Here is a 13462-nt window from a genome sequence, read left to right on the forward strand (position 1 = left end):
TATAATCCACCTAAACTAACAGAACCGGGCTGATAAACTGGCTGGTGTTCATGAGTTTATTAAACACATACTTTATACATGTCATAAATTACCTGCATTGATGAGACACACAGTGTGGATGAATGATCAGGATATAAATAGCACTCCTATAGAAGATGCAGTGTGGATGAATGATCAGTAGTGACAGGATATAAATAGCACTCCTATAGAAGATGCAGTGTGGATGAATGATCAGGATATAAATAGCACTCCTATAGAAGATGCAGTGAGGATGAATGATCAGGATATAAATAGCACTCCTATAGAAGATGCAGTGTGGATGAATGATCAGGATATAAATAGCACTCCTATAGAAGATGCAGTGTGGATGAATGATCAGTAGTGACAGGATATAAATAGCACTCCTATAGAAGATGCAGTGAGGATGAATGATCAGGATATAAATAGCACTCCTAAAGAAGATGCAGTGTGGATGAATGATCAGTAGTGACAGGATATAAATAGCACTCCTATAGAAGATGCAGTGTGGATGAATGATCAGGATATAAATAACACTCCTATAGAATATGCAGTGTGGATGAATGATCAGGATATAAATAGCACTCCTATAGAAGATGCAGTGTGGATGAATGATCAGGATATAAATAGCACTCCTATAGAAGATGCAGTGTGGATGAATGATCAGGTTATAAATAGCACTCCTATAGAAGATGCAGTGTGGATGAATGATCAGGATATAAATAGCACTCATATAGAAGATGCAGTGTGGATGAATGATCAGGATATAAATAGCACTCCTATAGAAGATGCAGTGTGGATGAATGATCAGGATATAAATAGCACTCCTATAGAAGATGCAGTGTGGATGAATGATCAGGATATAAATAGCACTCCTATAGAAGATGCAGTGTGGATGAATGATCAGGATATAAATAGCACTCCTATAGAAGATGCAGTGGGGATGAATGATCAGGATATAAATAGCACTCCTATAGAAGATGCAGTGAGGATGTATGATCAGGATATAAATAGCACTCCTATAGAAGATGCAGTGTGGATGAATGATCAGGATATAAATAGCACTCCTATAGAAGATGCAGTGTGGATGAATGATCAGGATATAAATAGCACTCCTATAGAAGATGCAGTGTGGATGAATGATCAGGATATAAATAGCACTCCTATAGAAGATGCAGTGTGGATGAATGATCAGGATATAAATAGCACTCCTATAGAAGATGCAGTGTGGATGAATGATCAGGATATAAATAGCACTCCTATAGAAGATGCAGTGTGGATGAATGATCAGGATATAATAGCACTCCTATAGAAGAATGCAGTGTGGATGAATGATCAGGATATAAATAGCACTCCTATAGAAGATGCAGTGTGGATGAATGATCAGGATATAAATAGCACTCCTATAGAAGATGCAGTGTGGATGAATGATCAGGATATAAATAGCACTCCTATAGAAGATGCAGTGTAGGATGAATGATCAGGATATAAATAGCACTCCTATAGAAGATGCAGTGTGGATGAATGATCAGGATATAAATAGCACTCCTATAGAAGATGCAGTGTGGATGAATGATCAGGATATAAATAGCACTCCTATAGAAGATGCAGTGTGGATGAATGATCAGGATATAAATAGCACTCCTATAGAAGATGCAGTGTGGATGAATGATCAGGATATAAATAGCACTCCTATAGAAGATGCAGTGTGGATGAATGATCAGGATATAAATAGCACTCCTATAGAAGATGCAGTGTGGATGAATGATCAGGATATAAATAGCACTCCTATAGAAGAGCAGTGTGGATGAATGATCAGGATATAAAATAGCACTCCTAATAGAAGATGCAGTGTGGATGAATGATCAGGATATAAATAGCACTCCTATAGAAGATGCAGTGTGGATGAATGATCAGGATATAAATAGCACTCCTATAGAAGATGCAGTGTGGATGAATGATCAGGATATAAATAGCACTCCTATAGAAGATGCAGTGGGGATGAATGATCAGGATATAAATAGCACTCCTATAGAAGATGCAGTGTGGATATGATCAGATATAAATAGCACTCCTATAGAAGATGCAGTGTGGATGAATGATCAGGATATAAATAGCACTCCTATAGAAGATGCAGTGTGGATGAATGATCAGGATATAAATAGCACTCCTATAGAAGATGCAGTGTGGATGAATGATCAGTAGTGACAGGATATAAATAGCACTCCTATAGAAGATGCAGTGTGGATGAATGATCAGGATATAAATAGCACTCCTATAGAAGATGCAGTGTGGATGAATGATCAGTAGTGACAGGATATAAATAGCACTCCTATAGAAGATGCAGTGTGGATGAATGATCAGGATATAAATAGCACTCCTATAGAAGATGCAGTGTGGATGAATGATCAGGATATAAATAGCACTCCTATAGAAGAGGCAGTGGGATGAATGATCGGATATAAATAGCACTCCTAAAGCTCCTGATAATAACACTCCTATAGAAGATGCAGTAGTGGATGAATGATCAGGATATAAATAGCACTCCTATAGAAGATGCAGTGTGGATGAATGATCAGGATATAAATAGCACTCCTATAGAAGATGCAGTGTGGATGAATGATCAGGATATAAATAGCACTCCTATAGAAGATGCAGTGTGGATGAATGATCAGGATATAATAGCACTCCTATAGAAGATGCAGTGTGGATGAATGATCAGGATATAAATAGCACTCCTATAGAAGATGCAGTGTGGATGAATGATCAGGATATAAATAGCACTCCTATAGAAGATGCAGTGTGGATGAATGATCAGGATATAAATAGCACTCCTATAGAAGATGCAGTGTGGATGATGATCAGGATATAAATAGCACTCCTATAGAAGATGCAGTGAGGATGAATGATCAGGTATAAATAGCACTCCTAGAAGAATGCAGTGGGGATGATATCAGGATATAAATAGCACTCCTATAGAAGATGCAGTGTGGATGAATGATCAGGATATAAATAGCACTCCTATAGAAGATGCAGTGTGGATGAATGATCAGGATATAAATAGCACTCCTATAGAAGATGCAGTGTGGATGAATGATCAGGATATAAATAGCACTCCTATAGAAGATGCAGTGTGGATGAATGATCAGGATATAAATAGCACTCCTATAGAAGATGCAGTGTGGATGAATGATCAGGATATAAATAGCACTCCTATAGAAGATGCAGTGTGGATGAATGATCAGGATATAAATAGCACTCCTATAGAAGATGCAGTGTGGATGAATGATCAGATATAAATAGCACTCCTATAGAAGATGCAGTGTGGATGAATGATCAGGATATAAATAGCACTCCTATAGAAGATGCAGTGTGGATGAATGATCAGGATATAAATAGCACTCCTATAGAAGATGCAGTGTGGATGAATGATCAGGATATAAATAGCACTCCTATAGAAGATGCAGTGTGGATGAATGATCAGGATATAAATAGCACTCCTATAGAAGATGCAGTGTGGATGAATGATCAGGATATAAATAGCACTCCTATAGAAGATGCAGTGTGGATGAATGATCAGGATATAAATAGCACTCCTATAGAAGATGCAGTGTGGATGAATGATCAGGATATAAATAGCACTCCTATAGAAGATGCAGTGTGGATGAATGATCAGGATATAAATAGCACTCCTAAAGAAGATGCAGTGTGGATGAATTATCAGGATATAAATAGCACTCCTATAGAAGATGCAGTGTGGATGAATGATCAGGATATAAATAGCACTCCTATAGAAGATGCAGTGTGGATGAATGATCAGGATATAAATAGCACTCCTATAGAAGATGCAGTGGGGATGAATTATCAGGATATAAATAGCACTCCTATAGAAGATGCAGTGAGGATGTAATGATCAGGATATAAATAGCACTCCTATAGAAGATGCAGTGTGGATGAATGATCAGGATATAAATAGCACTCCTATAGAAGATGCAGTGTGGATGAATGATCAGGATATAAATAGCACTCCTATAGAAGATGCAGTGTGGATGAATGATCAGGATATAAATAGCACTCCTATAGAAGATGCAGTGGGGATGAATGATCAGGATATAAATAGCACTCCTATAGAAGATGCAGTGTGGATGAATGATCAGGATATAAATAGCACTCCTATAGAAGATGCAGTGTGGATGAATGATCAGGATATAAATAGCACTCCTATAGAAGATGCAGTGTGGATGAATGATCAGGATATAAATAGCACTCCTATAGAAGATGCAGTGTGGATGAATGATCAGGATATAAATAGCACTCCTATAGAAGATGCAGTGTGGATGAATGATCAGGATATAAATAGCACTCCTATAGAAGATGCAGTGAGGATGAATGATCAGGATATAAATAGCACTCCTAAAGAAGATGCAGTGAAGATGATGATCAGGATATAAATAGCACTCCTATAGAAGATGCAGTGAGGATGAATGATCAGGATATAAATAGCACTCCTATAGAAGATGCAGTGTGGATGAATGATCAGGATATAAATAGCACTCCTATAGAAGATGCAGTGTGGATGAATGATCAGGATATAAATAGCACTCCTATAGAAGATGCAGTGAGGATGAATGATCAGGATATAAATAGCACTCCTATAGAAGATGCAGTGTGGATGAATGATCAGGATATAAATAGCACTCCTATAGAAGATGCAGTGTGGATGAATGATCAGGATATAAATAGCACTCCTATAGAAGATGCAGTGTGGATGAATGATCAGGATATAAATAGCACTCCTATAGAAGATGCAGTGTGGATGAATGATCAGGATATAAATAGCACTCCTAAAGATGATGCATTTTCCAGTTTGCTACCAACTTGAAAGAGGGAACTTCTGCATATAACCCACATGGAAAACTGAGATTCGGCAAATAACATATAAAGAGAGGCCAAACCAACAACAGAAGTTACTAAAACCTAAATTGCTAATGTATGATTTAAAAGGTGGATTTTATGATGTAATGTCAACTTCATACATTTCTATCCCAGGACCACTCAATTTCCAAATTCTCCATAAATCTGCTGTGGGTTACCCAGAATCCCATACCTTTATCACTGACTGTAATGTAAACACACGAGCAGCAGTCTAAGGCCCTGCATCTCAGTGCTAGAGGCGTCACTACAGACCCTGGTTCAAAACTAGGCTGTATCATAACAGGCCGTGATAGGGAGTCCCATAGGGCAAGCACAGTGGTCCAGCATCGTCTGGGTTAGGGTTTGGCCGGGGTAGACAGTCATTGTAAATAAGAATTTGTCCTTAGCTGGCTTGCCTGGTTAAATAAAGGTTAAATACATTTAAAAAATCTAACTTTATTACACCGTTACACTGGCATACAAACTCGGTAGCATAGAGTTGATCATCCATATGACGTTGAGAAATACTGCATTGTGGGTAGTTTAGAAGATTTCCCGAAATAAGTTAATCAATTTGTAATAATGCAAAAACATAACTGTTTGTACTTATAGGAAACCAGATCGTGGCTACAACTAAGTTACTAAGTCTTTAACCACACTGTGTTGTTACACTGGTGAGTAAAAACTCATGCTTCCTACCCTTTAACTTGTTATCTGAAGATAAAATGTACATTTTACTGAACTGCGTCCAGTCAGCAGATGGACAGATGCCTCTTAGGCCGCCCATTGTGACTCCATCAAGAATTCAGCAGAGCAAGTTTGTATGAAGGTCTGGTTATTAAATGGGTACATAGTTCAATAGTAATATCCTCTAAAACGCCCTGGTGACAAACTTTACTGCCCTGTTTCCAGTTGTCCACATGTCTGGGAGAACCTATTCAAGTAATTAAGTAAGTAAATAGATTTTGAAAATGTAAAAAACAACAATGTATTATTAGCTACAGTGCAGGCTAACTCAAATGAGCTGCTAAATGAGCTAGCTAGTTGGCTTGCTAGCTATCTAACCAACTTCAAATACTGTATAGATAGATAGATAGCTAGCTAAGTGAATTAAATATCAGCATCTACCTAACTTCATATTAGCTAGCTATCTTGATGTATTTATCACTGTAAAAAACAAACTCCAAATGCATTTGTAGGTAGCTAGCTAACAGCCATGGAGGAGGGTGAAAGGATAGCAGCCCCAACTGTCAGTGAGAGAGGAGGCTATTCTGGATAGGGCAGGTGCTTTTGTGTAGTTACTGTCCCTAGAAGTGAGGACGGAGATAATAGTAACATAATATTCTGTGTGGTGTAATTTGACTATAATGAAGTCTGTTTCTTGTGAGGTTTTCTGTCCTCAGATAAAGAGCTCTATGAAAGCCAGTCTACATATGAAGAGGTCCCAATGAAGAGCAGTGGTTCTCAGTCCTGGGGACTCAAAGAGGGGCACATTTTTGTTTTTGCCTTCACACTGCACAGCTGATTCAAATGATCAACTCATTATCAAGCTTCAAGTGGTATTTATGTATTCATTTGTGCTGCTGTCCTTGATATGATCCTGTTATTGTCACATGCTACACATGTACATATGTGTGCCCATGCATCTATCAATCCAATGTTATCATGATTTGTTATCAGGGATATTATACTTTAGTAATCCACAATGACCTGGTGATGTAACAGTCTAATAATTACATTGCCTTCCATATTCCTACAGATACCTTGTAACTGGAGATTCCTTCAGAACGATTGCCTACAGTTACCGTGTAGGGCACTGCAAGGTTGGGTGACCAGGGTCATCTGGGACTGCCTCCAGGAGGAATTCAGGTGTGTGAAGGCTACCTGTGTCCTGCGTAACTTCATGAGGATGGACACGAGGACCAGGAGGGGATCTGCAGCTCTCCACTGTGTGCCAGAGGAGGAGTCTGCTGCTCTGCAGGATGTTTCAAGGATGGGGTCCAACAACGCAGCAAGAGAGGCAATCCGTGTGCAGGAGATCTTCACCTCCTACTTCTTCAAAGAGGGTGCTGTTCCCTGGCAACACCATAGACTACACTATGCACAACCAAAGGCTCTTTTAAGAGCCATTCACATTGCAATAAGAGTATTCTTCCATTTACTGAGCTATGTCAACTGCAGTTATTCAATTCACAGTTTCTCTCCCTTTGATTTCTACTTCTCAGGTGAGGGTGCTGTTTAGGTAAGGGTGTGATGTCTGTGCAAAAACAAAACAGGCTATTTTAAATCCCCCATATTGAAAAAATGTAGAACAATTAGACACCCTATAACCCACACCTACACACTCATGTATCAATCTGATTGATGGATTGTGTTGTGCAGTAAACAGGCTCAGGTGTATAACTGTGGCTCCTTCCACCTTCAAAGAATAGGCAAGAGGGCCAACCATGGAGAATAGTAAGACACTTCATTATTTCTATAACTACGCTATATTGTTTGTCCTCCTGTGTCCGTTCATGTTTTTCAGCATAAAGTCCTCTGCAGCCACTTAGTGTGGTGTGGACACCAGGTGAGGCCACACAGAGATTCCTGTTGAACACTGTCGCTTTAACTACCTTATTTTCTCAATAACAGTCTCTCTCCTTCACTTCATCCCTCTCTCCCCTTCTCCCAAAATCCTCTAGGTTATATCAGCTGTGTCGGTGAACCCCTCCTGCATCTGAACTGGCTACATAGAGGGCACAGCATGATCAGAGGTGAGAGGTCACTTGGTCAGGTCAACAGGAAGTATTATTAAAGAGATGCTTTACATTGAAATACAGATAGAAATGCAGTCGTCCCAGAATTAATGATCCAAGGTCAGTTTTTTATTTCACCTCCTGATTGATGACTAACAATGTTAGAATAAAAAATATAAACACAAGGTTTAAACATGCTCTATCTCTCTCCATCTGTCTCTCGTCTGCAGATATGTTTTGATTTGAGAGGATGCCAACCCCCAGTCCCATCATCACCACCTCACCTGCTTTTAAGAACCTTTGTGCCGACGAGAGACACTATTATGTAATTGTGATGAACTGAGAGAATATTTATGTAGCACTGTGATTCATTAATCATGTGCTGCCTTCCCTGCTCCTATGTGCTTACCTCTTTCCCTTTCTGTCTTTTACACCTCTCTCACCACCTCCTCTTTCTTCCTCTGTTTTTATAATGCTCAACAGATGTGCATTGAAGTACAGATTGAACTTGTATTTATAACACTTGTATAATGAGCTTTTCAATAAAGCGTTTCACATTCTCTACTGGTTGAAATGAAGTGTAATGTGATGAAATACTCCACCTATCCTGTGTTTATCAGATCAATGCAGATGAAGGACATTAGATGTTGAGATGAACCAGTGTTAGAGTATTTACATGATGCATAGGAAGTGTAGTGTTCTGTTTTTTAACATTATATTTCTGTATATATGAATTAACTAGTTAAATCCTGTTTCTAGTCTATTAGTTACAATGTGTAACCATTGATGTCCCAGGACCAAGATTGGTAAACACTGTTGAAGTGTATAATTGTAAAACACATGCAGACACAGCGTCATTCAAAGACTGGAATTTGATACTCCTGGTATTGGATATGACTGAAAAATAATCTCAAAGACATCCATACCTAAACTGCACCTTTATTTGCCAAGGTAGAGTACATGATCAGTGAATATATTAAATGTACAGGCTACAATGTGGGGATCTCATGCATGGTAATAACTACATGTATATACGACTTGCATCCTTGGCATAAAGTTACATTATATTCTACTCAATCCATAGGCTTCATTAATGTCATTCAGGCTGTTTTGAAGTTGATACAACTGGCTATGATAGCTGAGGTTCATAGGTTCTGAACTAATATGTATACCAAACGTTTGGGTTCATACACAGATCGGCTAGATAGCTAGCTACACATCCATAGGCATACAGGTATTATAATCATCCACTGCACAATAAGCAAGAACATAGCTAGCTACGTTATTTCATCTATCTGCATGGCAAATATCAGCAAGGCAAGCTAACACAATTGTACATTCAATTTGCAGTAAATTCTTCAGCTAGCTAGATTCTATACATCCACTGTTTCACAAAACGACAGCCTGGTTTGCTGGTTGTTTCAGGAGTCCCTAAAACAACCAGAATTACAATTTCATACTCATGTCACAACACCCATAAAGCTAGTCAGCTAGCTGGCTAATGTTAGCTAGTCAGCTAGCTGGTTAATGTTAGCTAGTCAGCTAGCTGGTTAATGTTAGCTAGTCAGCTAGCTGGTTAATGTTAGCTAGCTGGCTATTGTTAGCTAGTCAGCTAGCTGGTTAATGTTAGCTAGTCAGTTAGTTGGTTAATGTTAGCTAGTCAGCTAGCTGGTTAATGTTAGCTAGTCAGCTAGCTGGCTAATGTTAGCTAGTCAGCTAGTTGGTTAATGTTAGCTAGTCAGCTAGCTTGCTAAATCGCGATTTTCGTAAATGAACTTTACGATTAAAAAAAGCATAATCGTTTGTCTCTACATTAACTAACATTCCTGTAAACTGTACATGTTTCTGCATGATTCGTTATGACGTTATAATCCCTTACATTTGCTTCCATCCTAGTATATCTGTCCGCCATCTTTGATCCGGTTCAGTTCTGTGTAGGGGTACCCCTCTCTCCTAGTATTTCTGTCCGCTGTAATAAATATATTGCATAAGCTGGTCTATTGCGCAACACTTATCTGCTGATACAAAAGACACATTCTGTGTTGAACGGATACTAGCTATACACGCACACCCAGAAACAGATGGCCGACTTAGACCTTACACAGCACTGATAAAACAGGAAATGCCCTGATCACAGGGGCCAGCGGCCAGTCTCGCAATAACATCTTGTGACTACAGAGACACACAGACAATGACTCAGCACAAAACACACACGTACACACACACACAAACCCATCCCTGAGGGCTGGGTTAGAGGAACAGAGAACACACTCATGGACCAATGGGGAGTCGACACCGACCCGAGACCGGATCAACCCTCCACTCAACGACCAGTCAGGAGGACGAATCTACAAGACTCAACCTACGTCATAGCATTACAATCATGTTGTATAAAACAGATGCACACTATGTTTTGGGGCTCTCTTCTGCTAGTTCCCTAAGAGCTAAACGAACGAGTCCGTGCACGCTTTGCCAAATATCTTTGTCTCTTAATAAAACTGCCTTACTATAATTGAATCCACCCTGTCCAGCGTCTTGACTTGGTCTCCTTCTCAAGTAACTGATCATCAACAAAACTTGGTAGCAGAGGATGGTTTCATACTTCTGAATTCGGTCCATAAATGGTTGATGTGAGAGGAGACAAGTCCAGGACAATCTCGTGAGGACGGGTGACCTGTCCGCAGGAGCCATCGGCGATTCTACTTGCCCCGGGAAACTGATCAACGAGCTCGACTAAAAAAAGGTAAGCAGAGCCTGTTAAAACAAAATCTGCATATTATATTATAGTCTTTATCCAAATTTTGATCAGTAGTACTGGGCGTGAGTATGAATTGTTGTTAAATTGTATGTAAATTGTGTTAACAAATGTTAAGGCTGAATACAAAGATATTTGACTGAATAGAGAGCCTGTGTGGCGATCCTGTGTGGATCTGTGAGCCTGTGTGGCGATCCTGTGTGGGTCAAAGTCTGTGTGACTCCCCGTGTAGACTGTGAGCCTGTGTGGCACGTCATTGATAGAATATATCCGTTAACTTGGGAGGGCTACTGGAATGGCAACCAGATGAGACCACCCATGTACATGTGGAGGAATTAAAGTAAATATAACTCATTGTAACTAACCCTAACCCTGATGACTGCATGATTTGGGGGTTCGTTCCATGAGACCTCCAATACCAAGGTGATATTTAAACAATTTGAGGGCCGCCGTGCTGTTGGGGTTGTGGGGAACAAATAAAATATAACCACATAACACTTTGTTTACGAGGGTGGGACACCAGAGATAAGTCGGTGTCCGCGCCGTGAATACATCGCTGGTCTTTACCAGCGACGGGCTAAGTATACAAAGATAGAGAGACACTTATACAGATAATAAGATGGCAACTACTCCACCAACCAAGCTCAAATTTAGTGAATATTTGGAACAAAAAATACAGGATAGAGCTGGGGGAAAGGAACAGTATAAAGCAATTGGTGGGAGAGATTCGGGATTGTACACAAATTTGGGCCGGTGTGCAGGCCCCAATCTCAGGGCCTCGTGGAACGCGCCAATCAATCCCTTAAGGCTAAAATAGCTAAGGTATGTGCAGGATCGAAGTTGACTTGGGTGGAAGCCCTGCCCCTGGCGTTGATGGCTATGAGAGCCTCTCCAGGTGCAAGCACCCATCTCTCTCCTCATGAGATAATGACTGGTAGAGTCATGCCTGGTCCACCAAGGGAGGGAGGTCATATGCCCGCCCTTGATGTACAACATATTGCAATGTCTGACTATGTGAGAAAACTGACGGAACTTTCTGCAGCTCTCTCCACACAGATCCGCAAGGTCCAAGAGGGGGAGCTGTCGGGAGATTCGCCACCACTGAAGGTAAAAGTTGGGGACTGGGTGAGGGTCAAAGTCCACAAGAGAAAGTGGCTAGAACCCAGGTGGACTGGACCGTACGAAGTGAAGGAAGTTACTTCACACTCTGTCCAGGTCAAAGGTAAATCAGGCGCGCCTTGGCACCACCTTACACACTGCACTCCGGCCCCAACCCCTTCCAGAACTTTGACTGAAACCAGGGCCGATTTGCGCGCCCTAAAATTCGATTCCAACCACTGAAACCTTAGTTGGGGAAAATGGGACCACAGCTCCCGTTTCCACGACCTAAGGCGCCACGCCCAGGGTCGGGTTATCTCCCTCCCTGGGAGAGGCTGGGGATATCAGCTCCCCTGTTTGTTATTTTCATAATCATTGCCGGAGTATCCTTAGGAACTCTCACTGGTGGGGATTTGAACATTGCATGGAAAAATATTAAGTTAGTAAAGTGAATTGCAGGTGGAGTTAATTTTATTTTTACAGGGACGGTGCACATTAAACACAGTTGTGTATAATGGCAGGGTATTCTTAGCAAACAGAAATGGGCCGGTTTGCAGACAAACTGAAGGGGTTTAAGGTTTTAAGCAATCTTGGGTTAAATTAGTCAAGTAGTATGTTAAAGTAGGGGAGTTTAATAGGTTTGAAGTACAGTATTGTATCCAAGGGTAGCGCATGTTCAATTAAGTTTAAAACTAATGATTGGGGGGAGTATAATGGAATTATAAAGTATTTTTAGGTTTTGTTTGTAGTTAACGTTTGGGTTTTTGAATCGGTGTAGTATGAGGAAATGCTGACCAAGTGGTTATTTTATGGAAAAGGGAGCGCTTAACTATCTTTGGGAAAAATACCTAGGGACAGGATATCTTAAAGGGGTATACACACATGGCATTTTGAAGTTTTGGTTTCTGAGTTTTAATTAAGCACGTGAAATTCCTCTCATAGGGATTGTTCTGGGAAATTGAGATACAAAATGTAGATAAAGTTCTTAGCCTTCATTTGTCTAAATGTAGTAAGAAACACGGTTCTGAAAGGGTGGTAGGACTTTCGACCCCTCTGGTGACTTTTCCTTTTGTGGTCTGATCAGCCGCAATGAAAAGCCATTTGGGTGGTGAATTTAAGGTCATTTGTGATACTGACTTTAAGGAAATTTGTAGAACTGGTAATTATGATGGAATTAAAGTTTTTACACACAATTGGATAATTTGAACCAATGAGAATGACGATAAGGGTACAATAATTTTTCTTTGTGGAGTAGTTCAGATTAGTCATTTTGATCTGATTATGTTATGTGAATATCGTTTGATAATTAGGGGTACTTTTTACATTATCTAGATAAGTTTATTTTCCCTTAGAAAGTCAGCGGTGGTTGTATTCAGTGTAAGAGATTTAACACAACAAGGCTATGGAATCGACATAATAGTATTATTATATTTTGTTGTGAATAAGTTTAATAAGGGTAGACTTTTGTCAACAGGACAGGAATATATGACATCAGTAGGTAATCCAGGATCATTGAGGGTATCGAGATAAATTTAAGTAGCTATGGAATAAGACAATGAGACCTCTAGTACTCCCCTGCACTGCTGAGACCTTGATGGGTTGGAAGCAGGAGGAGAGCATAAGCAAGGAAGAGAAGATAAAAGGGACACAGAAGAATTAGATAACAGTTAGTGAGTGGAGACCAGCATAGTTAAATTATAAACAGGTGAGGACAGAAATAACACTGGGAGAGACAGAAAAGACATAAGAATAGAAGATAGAAGGATAATTTAGTTAGGTTCATTTAGTTAGGATATTAATACATGGAGAGACTATCGGCTCCATAGGCATGTATTATAGTTTTGATTTTAAGTTATGTTTGGTAAAATTCGCTAGGAAAAGATATGATAATTTAGTGGAAAGTAGGTAAATCTTAAAGAAGATAAGACACTTGATAGAG

This window comes from Salmo trutta, unplaced genomic scaffold (assembly GCF_901001165.1).
Source record: "Salmo trutta unplaced genomic scaffold, fSalTru1.1, whole genome shotgun sequence".
Taxonomy (NCBI): Eukaryota; Metazoa; Chordata; class Actinopteri; order Salmoniformes; family Salmonidae; genus Salmo; species Salmo trutta.